This window comes from Pinus tabuliformis, chromosome 5_2 (genome assembly GCF_031772625.1).
Source record: "Pinus tabuliformis cultivar Carrire ecotype Pingquan chromosome 5_2, CPIR1, whole genome shotgun sequence".
Lineage (NCBI taxonomy): Eukaryota > Viridiplantae > Streptophyta > Pinopsida > Pinales > Pinaceae > Pinus > Pinus tabuliformis.
In genome coordinates this window covers 467,783,743-467,801,729 of record NC_142306.1, presented here as the reverse complement: position 1 = coordinate 467,801,729, position 17,987 = coordinate 467,783,743, and positions in this window count along the sequence as shown.

Sequence of the window (17,987 nt, the reverse complement as noted above, 5' to 3'; positions counted from 1 at the left end):
ACATTTATCGCATTGCTTAGAGCTTATTGTGACATGTAAGTGTGTTGTACACGGTTCTTATCATTCATCATTTAGAATTTCTCAATTCTAATTGAATTGCTATTTAGCCTTTGAGGAAATTTTGGAACATTTTACCAAGTATTTTCAAAACATTTTTCTAGATTTTACCGAAATCTAACCACAAAATCCACTATTTTCTGAGCCAATTTACTACATTTTTAAACTATGCGTGGGCTGTCAGAGTTTTGCGGTCAAGCGTGATGTCACCTTGCCAAGCAAACAAAGCGCGTCTCTAATTGATATGTATCTGCCATGACCATCGTTTCCACTACTCGGTACTCAGTTGCAGATTGTTTGCAATACATGAACTCTCACGGTCAGGGTTGAGTATTCTGATGTTTTTCTCTTTGGCAATTTAATTTTGGTTTAAATTTAGTACGAATTTTTTGAAATTTCAGTGATTTTAATTTGCGGAAATCGAGTGATTTAAGGGTTTTTCAGAGTAAGGAATTATTTATACACTTAACAATACATTTTAAAATTAAATTTATGATTTTGTCAAAACATTGTATCTTCAAATTTCAATGGGAAAGACAAAAATTTCTAAGAATTAGACTACTCCAAGGTTTTTCTCTTGGTATTACTAATTTTTTCTAGTAATTAGTGTCTTTTTCTATTGGAAAATTTACTACTGCATCTCTACTACTTGCACATAGCATTAGGGGGTTGTCTAATTATTAGATGTCTTTAACCATAATCCATTCAAAAAAATATTGAGTACATTTTGAATTTTGTTATTTAAACTAGTGTTTTTATTACATATATGGATTCAGCACCCTTAAAAATCTATTGGACAATCCAATTGTGGAGAGTTCACAACTCAAACTTGTGATTCAAACAAATACCTGTAAGATTCTAAGCAATTAAACCAAAAAATATACCACAAAACTAATACACATAGAGTATAACAACATTAAGCTTCAATCTCACTAATTCAAAAACCGTTTATATCAAATTAGTTACTGCAGAACATTCATCTGCCCTTTACTTTTCATGAGCGTATAGGGCCTGCCTGACAAAGGATTGCAGACTACAATATATAAACTCCCCATTGTCTAAACGCGTTATAATTTCATCTGTAAAACAATAAGAATTATTGTTTGATTGCAGACTACAATATATGAACTCCCCATTGTCTAAACGGGTCATAATTTCAGCTGTAAAACAATAAGAATTTTTGTTTGATTTTGTCGCGTGGAAATTTTTTAAAATTTTGGTTATAACTGTTAAGTTTGGTTTCAGGGTTTTGGATGCTAAGTGTTTGTGATGGGTGGAAATTTTTTAAAATTTTAGTTATAACTGTTAAGTTTGGTTTCAGGGTTTTGAATGCCTAAGTATTTGTGATGGGTGTCTAGGTGTTCGTGATGGTATTAATCTATTTTCATCATAAAAACAATTTAAACACTTCCACAATCAAATTTCTTCTTAAAAAAAACTAATTTCAATAAAAACAAATATACCATATAATACTTAGATTAGGCTTCAATCTCATGAATTCCTAACCTAAACCATCCCAGTCAGATTAGACACAAATTCCTAAACCATCAATCTCATGAATTCCTAAACCATCCATGTCAGATTAGACACGAATTCCTAAACCATCCATGGCAGATTAGACAATGCAGAACATACATTTTACATTTTATCAACCCGTACAGCCTTCCTGACAAAAGATAGCAGGTCTGCTAAAACAGAAATCTGGAGGATTCTATTTACTGACCATAATCAAGAATGAACACATGCACCGGCTTAGGCAAGCACTCGCAATAAGCAAACAGCGCAGGATCTGCTGCAGACGAGAAAAGTCTTGGTTTGTTATCTGTGAAGAACTGTCGGATGAGGCGACGGCGCATGTCCATAGGGATATAGCAAGTTACTGATTGGATTTTGGTCTTCATTGGATTATGCAGTACTCTGATGGTTAAATGGTTTTTTTATTTATATTTTTGAAGTTGAATTTATATTTATATTTTATAGTTTGTTTGTTTCGATGATTTTTTTTTATATATATCGTTGAAGTTTTATTTTTATTTTTATTTTATAGTTTGTTTAAATGATTTTTTATTTATATTTTATAATTTATTTATTTTTACTGAATTTATAAATTTTAAATTTGAATGATATAATCTCAAAAAAAATTGAATGTTTTAGATATTTTTAAGTGGTCTAATTTATTTATACATTCAAAAACATATTTTAAATAATTTAAATTAAATTTATGATTTTATCAAAAAAAAAATATCACTTTATTTTACTTGTGATAATTAGATTAAAGTTATTTCAAAAAACCTATATTAATGAGGCAACCTAAAATTGAAATGTGTTGGATTGAAAAAACCCATAATCTAAATTAACGTTTAATATTTAAATGTAAAAAAATTTATAGTTTTTGTTTTTAATTAATTTTATATTTAAGTTTAACAAATTATATATATATATATATATATATATATATAGCTATATATATATATAGCTATAGCTTGGCAGGATTACATCTTCCATCTTTATCATGCACTTGATTACATCTTCATCATGCACTTTGAGCAAGGCTAAGAATTGAATAAAAAACTTCACATTAAAGAGTATTCGAACAAAACACCTAATCTTCATCTATCCCAAACTCTATATATATAAATATATAATTGTTAATAATATTAAATTTTTTAAAATAACAGAAAAAACAAAAATTATTTAAATGAATCCATAGTACTTAACCAATTAATTTTTTTTAATTGAATCTCTACTAATTTAAGGCCAATTATAATATTGATTTTATTCGTATAGAGCTAAGAGTGAAATTCCATAATCTCATTTGCATTATAAAAATACATATCCTTTATTCATTGCAAAAATTTTATGTTCCTGATTATATTTATATTATATTATATTAAGATTTATATATAATTTATTCTATATTTATATGTAAATTATATGTAAGTGTGATTGTTCATTGTCCATCCAACTTTAAATAAATGATGATGAGATGTAAAGCATTCTTTAATATTAAAATCATTAATTCCGTATTAGAATTATTAATTTAGGATGTGTGGATAATCTCTCTAAAATAGATAGAGTGTGGTTGTTTATTTTAATTAAATTTTTTATTTATAATTACAGTATATTAAAATTTCATAATTTTTATTTGGGAAAAAATATTTTAATTGTTATTTATAATTATAATATACTAATATTATGAACGGTATTGAAATTATTTGTAATATTATATAAAATATTTTTTATTGAATTTGTATCCATAATGTGGGGTTTATAGTATTTACTAAGAAAGAAGGTATAATTTATTTAATTTTTTAATATAAATACATGGTTCTTAAAATACTATTAATAATAAAAAAAATATGTTAATTTAAGTTTGCATTTTTAGAGATTTGATTGTCAAGTATTAAAACATTTAAACAATGTGTTGTTTACTTTAAAAGATATGTGTAACTCCTTTCATCGTCAAGATGAAATTGACATAGTTTTGATCAAGATGAATTTCAAAGTATAACATAACATTAATAACACTACATAATCTCCTACTAAATCTACACATTACTTGCAACATTCACTTTTCATATCATTGTCTTACATAGAATCAATTTTTTACCAAAATATCTACACACTATTATATTACAATATTCACATTTCATTTTAATGTGAAAAGGAAATATATTTTCTTATCTAAAATCTTTCACAAATTTATTAATTTTAATATATATGCTTTATTCAATCAAATATAGTTATCTATATCTAATTTAAAATTTAGGCATTAATAAAACTAGTTCTTTTTTTGTAAATTTTATTGTCTTGTGTGAAATTATTTATTAATGTAAAATCTATGTGAAATTTTCTTTTTTTTAAGTCAAGTAAATTTTAAATTAAGAGAGAGAGAGAGAGAGAGAGAGAGAGAGAGAGAGTTATGATTATTGGTTTTCTACCAAGAAAATAAGAGAAATAGCATAGCACTATAATTTTTGTCTACATAAACTATCTAAACTTAATGACCAAATAAATGATAAAGTTTGAAACATTTTAAAGATCTATTAAGAACCGATTGCAGCATTACAAACACTCTTATACATTAAAAATAAAATAAAAGAAGTATCATCTATCTAGAGGTGAGTCCACTTGAATTGTATTAGGAACTTCATTATCCACTTTTGAAGTAGAAATCTCTATCTCTACAAGTCTTTTTGCGGGTGCATAAACTTTGTTGTTTTCTTTTGCATTTAGTGTATGCATAGTAAAATTTTATGTTAGGTATTTGAACATTCAACCAACACTTTCCCATTTATAGTCTTTAGTTGCCAATATATGTAGAAAATTTGCATCTATCTTGTTTGTCATGTTTTAGTGTTTCCTATATCTAGAAACCAACCTCCAACCTCCTCTTCAACCTTTGCATCTATTGTGAAATATCTTTCTACCATGACTTCTTGTTCTACATTTTGTATCTCTCATTAAATTTCTCTAAGAAATAATTTTGCATAAATTTCACTTAACTTTTTACTAAAAACTCAAATCTAGGACTCTAAAACTAAAAGGTTCATTAGGACCATTCTCCCTTTTTCACCCCTGAGCTGCTTGTACTCACCAAATTGTCAAAGGGAAATAGAAAACTCAAAAATCCAAGAAAAGAAAGACTACAAGAAGAGGGATTAATCAAATTACACCATGCATGACCATAGATATGTTAAGAATTGAAGAACCAACTTTATTAATCAAATTGAGAAGCTCTCAAGTGAGGGATTCACCTGGAGAGTGCCTCGGCCAAATTCTCTACATTAATCACATTACAAATCATTAATATATAATAAAAATGCAAATAGGGAAGTTAGAACAGATACCTAGGAAATATGAACTAATTCCTAATTTAAGGCTCCAGTGACTCGACTCTCTCCTAAATTAAATTTCTCCATTACCTGCAACACTGCCCCATAATGGAGTAATGGATTCACAATTATTCCTAACATTTCTCTAAACAATTCAAACTTGATTCTACCAAGAGTCTTAGTGAAAATATCAGTAGCATTGTCACATGTATTACAATATTGAATATGGATTTCCTTTGACTGAACTTTCTCCCTAACAAAATGAAACTGTGTATCAATGTGCTTTGTGTTTTTATGAAATACTAGATTATTTGCAAGTTTGATAGAGCTTTGGTTGTCAAATTTGATAACTGTTGCAACCTTTTGTTCTTCTCCAACATCATGGAGAAGTCTCCTCAACCAAATTGTTTCACAAGTTGTTGCACACATCGCTGGATATTCATCTTATGCTAAAGACAAGGATACTGTGTTCTGCTTTTTACTGCTCCATGCAATGACCCTGGACCCTGTGTTGAATGCATAGTCTGTTAAGGATCATCTGTCATCTACATTTCCAGCCTAATCGGAGTCTGAAAAAACTATCAATTTATCATAACACGAATCAGTATATCTAATACCATAGTCTAAGGTTCCTTCAATATTCCTTAAGATGCATTTCGCTGCTACCCAATGACTCTCAAGAGGCTTTGAAATGAATTGGCTCAATACAGTGACTACATAAGCCAAATCTGACCTAGTTCTAGTTAAGTAGATTCGACTCCCAACCAATTGTCTATACAGTGTTGCATCTGCCTCCTTATAACAATCATCATTCTGAAGTTTGGTATTCTATTGTAAAGGCACTGTTGCAGCTTTGCATTGAACCATTCTGAACTTGTTCAGTAAACTCCTGACATACTTACCGTGTGATCAAAAAGTCTGGTCATAATCCCTCTAGACTTATAGACCCAAAAAATAATGTATCTCTCCAAGGTATTTCATCTCAAAAACCTGTGAAATCTGCTTTTTTATTTCTTTAATGAGTTTATCTGCATTTCCTGTAATGATAAGATCATCTACATATAAAGAAATCAAAACAATTCACCCCTCTTTGCCAAACATGGTATACAGATTAGGGTCATTCTTGCTTCTTTTATAACTATGTTGTAGGAAAAATGAATCAATTTGATCAGACCATTGCTTGGGTACCTGTTTTAGTCCATAAAATGTTTTCTTCAATCTACAGCCTAAATGTTCTTCCCCCTATTTAAAAAACCCCTTAGGTTGCACTGAATACACTTCTTCGTCTAATTCCCCATTTAGAAATTCATATTTCACATCTAGTTGGTGTATCATCCAATGATGTTTGGTAGCTAAAGCAATTAACATTCTAATTGTGTTTAATTTATCTACAGGGGTGAAGGTTTCCTCATAGTCTATACCTTCTTTCTGCGAGTAACTCTTTGCAACCAACCTAGCTTTATATTTTCTATACTCCCATCTACTTTAAATTTAGGCTTGTATAGCCATTTGCATCCTATGGGTTGTTTTCCTTTAGGTAATTCAACAAGATCCCATGTTTTCTTTTTAAGTATTGATTCATATTCCTCTTCCATGGATGCCCTCCATTCACTATATTTATTAGCTTCTTTATAACCAGAGGGTTCAACAACATTTAACATATTAGTTATAAAAGCATCTCCTTATATCTTGTTGGAAATGAAATTTTCCTACCTAATCTCCTGAGTGGTGGAGTGGTTTCAAACTTGTTTTTATCATCCCTTGGCGGGCTTGGCATGGATACAACATTTGTACCATCCACTTCCTTTTTCTACTATTGTTGTTATTGTTTCTCATGGTTGTCTCTTGTTTCATCACTCCCTTCTTCCATCAGTAAAGGCATGTGCACTCTTCATTAGCACTCCCATGGTTTCCACCATTAACTTGCTCATGAAATACTACATCTCCACTTGCAAAGACTTTATGAGTAGAGGGATTAAATAATTTATAAGCCTTAAACTTTGTACAATACCCAACAAAAATGCATTTAATGGACTTTGAATTCAGTTTCTTCCTATCCTCCTTTGGAACATGAGAAAAATCTTTGGAGCCAAAAACTCTTAAATGATTAACTGTAGGCTTAAAACCTAGTAAAGCTTCGAAAGGAATTTTAAAATCAAGATGTTTTGTTGGACTCTTATTCTTCAAATACACAATAGTATTTATTGCTTCAGCCCAAAATCCATTAGACAGATTCTTACCTTTTAGCATGTTGCGAGCACACTCCACAAGGGTTTTGTTCTACAACCCCGTTCTGTTGAGGAGTGTGGGGTACTGTGAACTACTGAAGTATCCCATGGTCTTTATAGTATTTTATGAAACCATATTTCTCGTATTCTCCCCCTTGGTCCGAGCGGAGAATCTTGATTAATTTTCTTGTCTGCATCTAAATCATGCTTTTGAATTCTTTAAATTATTCAGAAGTATGACTCTTTTTTCTGAGAAAATATACCCAAGTGAATCTCGTACAGTCATCAACAAATAGTAAGAAATAATAGGCACCTCCTAATGACCTCGTCTGCATTGGCCCACATAAATCAGTGTGCACTAGCTCTAGTATATCTCTCTTCTTTCTATCTACATTTACAAGAAACTCATCTCTGTGCATCTTCACAAGAGAACATGCTTCACAATCAACATGAACATTCTTTAAAACATGAAGACCATTTACCATACCTCGTTTTTGAAGTAGCTGCAGGTCATTGAAATTAATATGGTTGAATCTTTGATGCCATAAATCTTCTGCAATCATAACTGATGAGGTCAAGGCTTGGTGTGGTGCACTTCTCACATTCAGCTTGTACAGACCTCCCACATGAACACCTGATGTAGTCGACTTCATACGAGCCAACAGATCTTTAATAACACAATAAGATTTAAAAAACTCTACCTTAAGATTCTAATATGTTATCATAGAAATAGAGATCAAATTCTTTTTTATTCTAGGTACATACATTACATTTTGAATATGCCTAATATTTCCATCAGGAAAAATGATAGGAACATTACCATATCCTTTGATTTCGTACCCTTTATCACCATCAAGGTAGATATTTGCTCCACTATTGGTCTCTTTGAAATTTTCAAACCAATCCCTATTTCCTGTCATGTGGGTGGAATCTCGTGAGTCGAAAAACCAAGTTTCTGCTTCATCAACCTTAATAGAAAATGCAGAATCAGATACAAACAATCTGAGATTCTAATTCTGATCTTCGTCAACAAAATGACATGCATGGTTCTTGTGTTTCTGTTGACCTTTATCAAACGTCTTGTTCCAAAAATATTTGGCTATAGGACTAGCTCTACGATAATAAAAATATTTGGTTGCTGAATCATTTCTATTGGAAGGCATACCTTGAGATGAAGGCAACATTCTTTGTGGGGCTCCTCTGCTTTTGTGTGCTGCATTTGCCTTTCCTTTGAAGGGCTTTCTCTTTGCCATTAGATCAAGGCATGAACTCTGGGTTTCAGGGTCATCCACCTTTCCTCCTCTTGCGTTAGGATTCTTGACAATTCTTCAAACTTGGGGGCTTTTTCTCTCACATTCAACCCAATGATGAACATCATATAAGCATCATTCATACCATTCATGGTAATCATGACCAGTTCAGTGTCTGACATTGTTTTGCCAATGTCGCCCAACTTATTTTTGAGCTCCTTGATACGAGAGATGAATGCTTCTACTGATTCATTATCCTCCATTTTAATGGAGAGAATCTTTCTCTTTAGAAACAATAGGAAAATTATGTTCTTGATCTCGTACATATCCTTAAGAGTTGTCTAGATGTTTGTTGTAGATTTACATTCCTGAATATGAGAAATAATGCAATCTTTCACAGAAATTTTGAGCAGCACCTTTTCCTTATTCTCCCTCTTTTCCCAGTGGTAGATTGTTTCTACTATTTTTCCTGTAGCTAGGATCGGCTTCAACTCATCACCGATTCCAATCACCCATTCATTTTTCCCCTCCAACAGGGTCTACATCTTAAATTTCCAATTGGTGTAATGGGAACCATCGAGCTTATTGCTCTCATTCAGATAAGCATCTACCATCTGGTTGTTCATCTTGACACTAAAAAAATGACCTCCAACAATTAAAAAAAAGATCTATCCCAGATCCACAAGACATGATCTCAAGGCACCTTCTAAAAAATGAAATCTTGATTGCACATGCCAATATGCCCCAATTCAATTTAATTCAAAGAACCCCTTTTAAATTCAATTAAAAAATTATCCCCTTTGCAATTATGCTCGTAATGAATTTTCTTCATGCCCAATACAAATATGTCCCCAACATATCATAGCCAAAACTTAAAAAAAAACATTATGATCCCTCTTTACAAATGTAGCCAACAAACTAAAAAATATTATGACCTCTTCTCACCACTGACCAAGTGCACTTATCGATGCAGGTAGCAACAACTCACATTGGGCCTCTCACCATGCAAATCACATGGGCTCCTTACCACGGGCTCCTTCGCTCAACCTCCAACAGTCTCCAACCCACCGTTGAGTAGGCACTATTGGACTTTTTTCTCCAGATCCAAATATTACTATGGTTCTCATCCTCAAAGGTTGCACAGGTGTTGACATAACAAGAGGTGTCGATGAAAAATAGTGATTCACCCACCGATCCCTAGCCTTCAGGCCTCATAGCTAGTCGACGACTTGAATGACCTCGATTTTATTGCTTTCAAGCTCTGGAATTTTAATTTTCCTTCTTCATTAAATGACGGATGCCATTTCACTCATGGAAAATTCATGTGGTTGAGATTAGAGTTAGATCCATTGCCTCTAGCTTGTGCTGTGAAATTGTGGAAGACCGAAGCAGACGCAAGTCCACACAAAGTCACTGTGCAAGTATATGGAGTTGTTTATGCTATTACGACCAGTGATCAAATTTGAAGGGCAGGTATTAATTTCATTTAGAAGGGAACACATTCAGGTCGCACTTCCATAATGAAAAATATTATAAAAAAAAACAATTTAATTGACAACAGTAAATTACTTTCAAATTTCTTTTTATTTTTTCATAAACAAAAAGATACTACTACATCAAAGGCTGCATTAGTAAATGCATTACTCTTACACATGTGTGATTGACAAATGTGACGACATAAGATCATATTGCACAAGCATTGAACTCAGCCACAATTGAACCAACTATAGGGACAAAATCATAGTTGGGAGACTGCATATGAATTTAAACTATGAACAAAAAATAAACATATAGAAATAATTACATCTTAATGAAATTGAAATAAAAATAAAAATATGAAGAAACAAAAATACTTATATTAAAAGTATATGGAAGGTATCATTTAAAAATTTAAAAATAAATTCTAGCTTATATAGGAGGCATCAGTGTAATTCTAGCTTATAAACTTCAGATTTGGCCAAATCACTATTCTATTTTCTATTAAAACTCTTTTCGAAAGCTGATACTTTCAATATTTGCACATCTCAAATTATTGGAACTAGAGTCCCTAGAATTGGTCACAAAATTGATGTAAGATAGCTTCTTCTTTTAGTTATAAAACTTTGACAGTTGTGGTCCTCCAGCTTAACATATCTTGTGCAATATGCTGCAATGATTACACTCAATGTGTCAGAAAAACTTCACATACAAACTTGAAAAATATGGTTATGCTTTCATTTACAAAAGTCAAATGGTATAAAACTAAAAAATTTCACTTACCAAAATGGTTCATTCAAGTGCTCGAAAGAGTACTTGAATGATGGTAATAAATAGTAAAACTTACTAGTTCTTTCAATCTATTTTCATAGTGGAAGAGGCTTTCGAGTTTTCATCTCTTTCCATTCATCATAAATAGCATTCCAATCTACCTCATTTAGAGCATGAGGTGCACTAAGAGAGATAAACATTAACATATCCAATGTTTTTAAAGAAAGTCTTGACCTATCCTCATTTTTATTTGATTTAATTTTGAAAAACCTCTTTCACAAAATGTTGTACTAGCCAGAATAACAAGAATTGCTTGCCATAGCTACATTAAGCATGGAAATCCTTCAAATCATTCAATTTCACCTCCACATAGATCCCATGCTCCAAACATATGCCTTTTTGGGTAAGATTTATACATAGTACATATCAATTCATCCATTTCACCCATACATTTAATGTTTTCCACAACAATCAAGCCCCCAACACTAAATTTTTCACATAAACATGTCAACCATCTTCTTGTTTGAGAGTCTCTGTCATCCATATCCTCATAATAATTACGAGGACTAAAAAACTTAGCTGGATTAAAAATAGGTAAATCTGTGAACCTTGCATTTAGAGAGTCAATCACCTTCATTACAAAAGCCTTTCCCAGTGTAATGCAATCATCTAGTGTCCATGAACTTTGTGACTTTGGCAAACTCTCAAACCTCAATTCATGTACATGTACTATACCTATGCAATCTGCAATCTTAAGAGTTATTTGTTGTGTTTTAATTAAAAAGGATAATGTGTGCATTGCACCTGCCCCAAATGTGCCTCTTAGAAATCGCATATGAAGCAAGCTAATAGTGATATCCAAAGTTGTTCTAATAGATGTAATGTCAACATGATCCTCTTGAAACTTTTGATTCAGATTATTTAACTCAATAAGCACATCTTCAAGTAAGTGGAAGCAAAGTTGAACTTGAAATATTGTAGCCATCTCATACATTCTTTTTTCCACTAACTCCTAGTCCCTTAACAAAGCAGACATGAGCTTAACAAGTCTTTCGATGACTTTTCCTCTAGAAAGCCATCTAATATGATGAATTTGTAACACTTCTAGCCTTGTGATTTGAAATGGCTCCATTAGCTCTTTCAATTCTCCATGTATTTTAGTAGATTTCCCTAACCATTAATAGATCTTGTTTGCAAACTTATCAATAGCTTGCAACTCTTCAAAATGAGATAAAGCATCATTTGCTGCTAATGCTTCTCGATGAGCTATACAATGTATTTCTACTAAATGAGGGGCATGTCGACGAAGCTTAGTAGATAAACCTTCACGAATACCCCTCATGGATGATGCTCCATCAGATCCAAATCCAACTAACTTTGACATGGATAGATTCATGTCTTCTAAAAGAGATGTCATAGCATTGTACATAGACTGTGATGTTCCATCCCTAATTTGTAGCATTTGTATGAATTTTGTAGCACATGGATCTCTTTCTTCATTGGTCAAATATGTAATATAAACAATCAAATGTTTCACCATAGTTCGATCAGTGCTTTCATCAACTAAAACTGAGTAATATGGACTTTGGAAAATCTCATCTTTTAATTTTTTCCAATATACCTCCTTAGCAACTTCTAGAAAGTCTTTTCCAGATGCTATATTTGTATATGCTGAGTATTCATCTATTAGACGCATGTGAGGAGTGTTTTTATACTTATTCAAGTCACAAATTAGCTTATATACTTCGAAAGGTAAACCATGTATTGCAACAAAATACATGTTCTCAATAACTGATATAATTCTTTCTTTCTGAGTATCAACCATTAGTTCTACATGTTTTGTAATTGGAAGAGTACTCTGTTTACTTTCTCCCTCTACAAGTTGCAAAGAAAATTTATGAGCCTCTAACATTGCATGTATGTTTAAAGCACTAACTTGAAGGGTTGTGCTTCCATCTTTAGCAAATGGAGTTTCCCTTTTAAATTTTACACACCATGAACATTTTATCCTTTCAACACCATTAAAATCTTTTACAACATAAGCCCATGGAAATCTCATCTTCCATTTGGACTTGAATGTTCTTTTGTACCTCTTGGATGTTGGTTCCTCTTCAAGAAGTTCGGCACTATTTGATTCATGGTCCTCATCCACATGATCATATACTTCATTTTCATAAATTTGCAATTGATTAGAACATTGAGAGATACCAAATGCATCAAAAAGTGAAAGTTGTTTTAGATACTTTTTGGGGCGACCAGAAGGTGGAATTTTATACCTATAATCAACAAAACAAGAAATATAAAAATATAAATTAAGATAAAAATACATAATATTATTTGAAAATAAGACAATATACAACAAAGTTCATATGAAAACTAATGAAAAGAAACAAATAGATCTCACACACATAGGTTTGTTGATCATTGAAAATTAAAATTAACATTGATCTTCATGGAAGGTTATGCACATTGCCATCACCAAAATGAAATTTCTTCTATAACAAGGAATATCTCAAATTGTTTTTCAGTAATTGTAATGTAGAAGGCATCACGATTCACAAGGAAAACAATCACAAAAAAGGGGATGCACAAAGCACACTAGCAGTTGGCAGTTCAAGTGGGGCAAGTCTATGCAGCATGTGTCATGTATGGATACTTCTTGAGAAGAGTTGACAAACACTTCCAATTAGAGAAGAGCATGAAGATGCTTCCTTTTGTCTCAAATGAAGAAATTGATGTTGAGCAGTTGAATTACACCCACCCAGAATTAGAAGGTAGAAATTGGCAAGATAATTCAGTTGTACAAGGTGGTGCGGCTGGATAATAAATAATGAATAAAAATCACACAAGATTATCTCCCAACACTGCTAACACTAGATGATTAGGATAACCATGAATATTCACATGCATGGTTCCATGATTGTTATGTATGTTAACAACTATATATGGTTGAGAGTGGAGGTGGGCAACTAGAAGTCCACATTTCAATGCTCAACAACTGTACATTTCAATGTTATGGTTCTAATTACATCACAAATAAAATTACAGACATGCCTATGTGTACATTTCAATGTTATGGTTATAATTACATCTCAAATAAAATTACAAACATGAAATATTGTGCATTTAAATTGTTTCAATTACTCTTATTGTGTGTTTTGCTTTGGGAAAATAAAAACAACAAATGCCTCTCGCTCTCTCAGTTGTTACATGCCTTTATTAGTGGAATATTTTTCTTCATCTATTTATCCTTCTTTTATACAGTAAAAAAATGCATTGAACAATGTACAATGGTTTGGGATGTTTCAAATCATTCCATTGCATCTCAAGTCAACTTGTTATAATGAACATAATATTGACTAGTCAACACATATAAACATATTATCACATGGCATTGTAAAGCCATCACTCATTATATCTTATTAATTATTATTGTCTTATATGGATTTATATCTATTGTTTTTCGTATGTTGGATTTCTCTATAATAAATTAACATTTTTCATTTCACTATTGCAAACATGTGATATTAGACGTCTCTAGGATTAAAATATATGTAGACATACTTTGATCAATGTCTTTATTGTATAGGGATTTAAACAATACATTTATTGATTGAATAACTTCCAATTTTTTTATCTTTCAAAATGCTTGTTTATACTTTTGTAAAAATAAATAAAGTGAATGAACAATAATCAATGCACTCATGAGTGTGAGTTTTTTCTAGTGTAATTAAATTTCTTTGTATATCATGACCAAAAACTTGTGCTTCTACTCTAAAATATAACATTTTAAATTTCTTTGTTTAATTTACAAAGATTTAAAAAAAATATTTTCTTACTTCTTGATTTATAAAACTGAAATCCATATTACATTTAGTTAAAAAGATGATTGACATATTAAAAAAAATAAAACAAAAAAAAAAAATCGTTGTTAAATCTTTTCCACTTACATCTTATTATTCTCTTTTTACTCATTATTCTTCTATGTTCGTTTCATTAACTAAATTTTTATCTTCAAAATAAGTTATTATGAGAGACAATTGATTCTAAATCACTTTACCCTTAACATTATTGGCGATGAAATTGATCATCTTTCAATGTTTGTTCCCATTAAATATCTTATATTGTGCTATTATTAAATCAATCTATGTATCACTTTGGTCTAGCTTCATGAATTAGAGTTTGGGATACATAATTTATTTGGGATACAATGTTAATGAAATTGATAATCTTTCAATGTTTGGTCCCTTTAAATCTCTTATATTGCATTGTTATTAAATCAATCAATGTATCTCTTTGGTTGCGGTTCACCAATTAGACTTTGGGATATTATGTTTTGGAGCATACATTCATAGTCAACAGAAATGTATGAGCAAAATTAATGGCCACTCATTTGAAATTATTATTAATTCTTATAAATTGAATAAATTAAGCTTAATTGCAACTAGGAGAATGAGGTGTTTTTGCATTTAAATTGAATTAACTAAATGTATGAATTATGTGTCTAAATTAAAATGAGTACAAAAATACTGAAAATTTTCTTCAAACTGAATATGGAAAATTTAAAGGATGGAAAAAATTTTCCAAGTTTAAAAATGTTAGAAAATCTTATTAATCCTTAATATTAAGCTAAAAAATGTTTAGCAATATTTTTGTAAGAATACTAAATTTTTTAATGATTTTATAGTCTCTAAATTTTTGGCGGTTATTAAGATAAAAAAAATTAAAATTATAATATAAAATTTAGGTGAATCATATTTAGAATAAACGGAAATTGGCAAATCTTTTTTTTTTTTTAGAAAACCATGGAAAATTAGCTTACTTGGAAACATTAGCTCCTATAATTTTCCTTGAAAAAATGACAAAAAAAATTCATCTACCTTTAATGTCAATATTACAATAATAATAAAAAAATCACTTGAATACATTAAAAACATATCATAAATTCATCTTAACCTAGTCCAAAATTATATCATAGATTCATGTTAACTTAGTCCAAAATTATATCATATATGCATGCTAACTTAGTCCAAAATTATCACCAATATATTATTAGGCATTAAACTAATTCTACAATATAACAAATATTCATAAAAATAAAATCACAAAATTAAAAAAACCTCTATAATTTTTTTAAATAATTAATTTATAACCAATATTTAATAAATCTAAAATTAAACAAAACATTTACTCTCATTTACATATTTTTATTCCAACTTTATATATTTTATTAATAGATATTAATAACATATAAATATATATTAATAACATATGTGTAACATTTCATTAAAAAAATTCACATAAAATTCGGAACAAATCTTTATAAATATAAAACATTTTTATTTTTTAAATCTAATGTCTCTTTAGTCCAACTTTTTCTAATTTCCTATCTATATATATCAATCTTATAATTGTGTGCTTTTGGACCACTAATACATATAAAAAGAATAAGGAATAATGTTTGCACAACACATGTATATCCTATTTATTTTTACAATTTTATTTATCCTTACAATTTGTAATTTTGAAAAATACATTTTCCTGGTAGAAGTTTTAATTATACATGTTAAAGTTATTAATAAATGGTTATTTTTATTTAAATTATAGTAATTTTTTTTATAAAACCGATCAAATTATTGAATTTTTTTCTTGTCCATAAATAAAGAAACTAACAATAAATTGACCTCTTTCTTATTTATCCATTTTTAAAATACTCCTTGAACCAAAATAAAAATAAATAAACTAGAAATTAAGAGTAAATATGATGAATAATGAGCCTGGAGTATGCCATAAAACTACTCTTGTTTGAGTAAGAACTCGTCTTCTTTGGACATAGGGAAAGAGGTTAACGACCCCAGACCCAGAGGCATCTAGCAGGGGTGAAAGCCTACCCCTTAAGGACCACCAGCAGGTTATTTCAGGTGGCGTGGTTTTCCTTAAATAATTGTGATGAGTCAACCTGTGTTTGAGAATTGTAGCCAGAGATGTTGTCCTGGCTTCTAATTTGACAACTAAATTATGATAAATTTTGCCACCTTGTATAAAATTGTATTATTTATAAAACTATATTATAATAAATACAGATACCATTTATTAACATGCTCCCTGTTAAAAAGTTTAGATTAAGATAGAAATAACGTGCTCCCTGTTAAAAAGTTATGTTGGACCACTTATCAACCCCTCTTTTTTTTGTCTGTAACATAGATGGCAAACCTACGGCATTACAGAAGTTGATCTGGATTGTATCACCAAATATTCGTACCCTGCTTAAAATCTCCAATCTTCATTCATTATTTTCCTGCCCCGTCAAGTGATTACAACCAGATCGCTTGAAAAAATTTTACGGCTTAACACTACGCGCTGAATATTGAGACTGAGCTTCAACTCACGATGGGGTTGTATGAATCCCAATACCTGTGGGACAAGTATTTTGGACAGGATGCTCAGTTGGGTTACTAATACTCATAGTGGTGGGTGTTGCAAACTATTTGGTCCATAGAAATTCTTCATCACACATGCACTATCATACTTTCACTGTATGTTTTTCATAGCTCTTTTGTTTGGAACAATGACTCTGTAATGCTATTTGTGATGTTTTCTCGTTCTAGTAACACTCTATTGATATATTGTGAAAATTTTATATAATATTTCTAAGTGAAAGGAGCTGAATAAACTAATGGGCATATATCAAACTATGATTTCAACTAAATTTCATCTCATTATATTGTTACAATCTCAATTTATTGGAGTAGATTGAAATCACCCCTATTCAGAGATTATGCTAGATGCACGGTATCGTCACTGTAAATGGCCAGTTACCAAGACCAACTCTCTTTGTAAGCAACGGGGACACAGTGGGATTCCACTATTCATTGGTTTGTCTCTGCTCTCATTTTTTGGATATCCCTTAATTGGAATATGGTGATTCAGTCTTTGGGAAGTTAATTTAATTCAAATTCACCTAACTTATTTCAATGGCAGATTTTTGGAGATTTAATTTCTTATATTGATTGCAGATTTATGAAATATCTTATTCAATTCAAATTTACTATTTACCACTATTACAGATTCCTGGAATATCCACTTCAATTCAAATCTACCATCTATTAACTTATATCCATTACAGATTCCTGGAATATTAGATTCAATTCAAATCTACCATCTATTAAAATTGCAGATATTGATTGTAAAAATGAATCTAGCCATTTTCGAAGTCCCTATTGCCTTTGATATGTGCAATCTCAAATTATGCATAAATAAGTATTGTGTATAATTTCAATGAACAAAAATAATTTCAGCAAACAAGAATACTTTATGCTGAATATCCCTTGAAATCGACTTCTTAACCTCTCAATATTTTAAACTTGTGG